Consider the following 606-nt stretch of genomic DNA (forward strand, 5'->3'; position numbering starts at 1 on the left):
AATAACAAAGACAACAAGATCATAAACACTTGCAGTACAGACAAAGGAAATTTTGGAAATCAACCGTCTCTTGTCCCCACGGCGCGTTTACCAGAGAAACCCCTACACAAAGAAAACGGGAATAAAAGTGAGTGCGTGAGGGACCGTCTTAGTGGCCGTTGTTAGGGTTATGGGAGGAGGGGGAAGTGGGCTAGGAGGGGGGAAGAGGGGAAGGAAGGGGGAAAGAGGGGAAGGAGGGGGGAAGAGGGGAAGGAGGGGGGATAGGAGGGGAAGGAAGGAGGAGGGATAGGAGGGGTAGGTAGGGAGATGAGGGGAAGCAAGGGGAAGAGAAGAGGAGAGGAGAAGGGGAAGGAAGGGGGGAGAGAGGAAGGAGGAGAGAAGAAGAGGAGGGGGAGGGGAAGAAGGAGAGGGGAGGAGGAGGAGATGAAGTTATAGGAAAAGGTTGAAGGAAAGGAAGGGGGGAGAGATGGGGGGGTTAGGAGGTGAAAGAAAGGGAGGGGAAGGTGGAGAGAGGAGGGAAAGAGAAGGAAAGAGGAAAGAAGGGTAAAGGGAAGGGGTAGGTTGGGAGGGCAGTCTTTTTTTCTACTTCTGGATAAACTTTCCATA

The 606-nt window shown here is 52.8% G+C and overlaps 1 protein-coding gene across 1 annotated transcript in view; it reads right to left on the reverse strand.

The window, feature by feature from the left end:
* The window catches only part of LOC119586981 (BTB/POZ domain-containing protein 6-A-like), a 22,974-nt gene that overhangs the window by 21,492 nt on the left and 876 nt on the right, over positions 1–606 (reverse strand). The gene's annotated exons all lie outside the window — the stretch shown is intronic.

This window comes from Penaeus monodon, chromosome 22, assembly GCF_015228065.2.
Source record: "Penaeus monodon isolate SGIC_2016 chromosome 22, NSTDA_Pmon_1, whole genome shotgun sequence".
In the NCBI taxonomy this organism is placed as follows: domain Eukaryota; kingdom Metazoa; phylum Arthropoda; class Malacostraca; order Decapoda; family Penaeidae; genus Penaeus; species Penaeus monodon.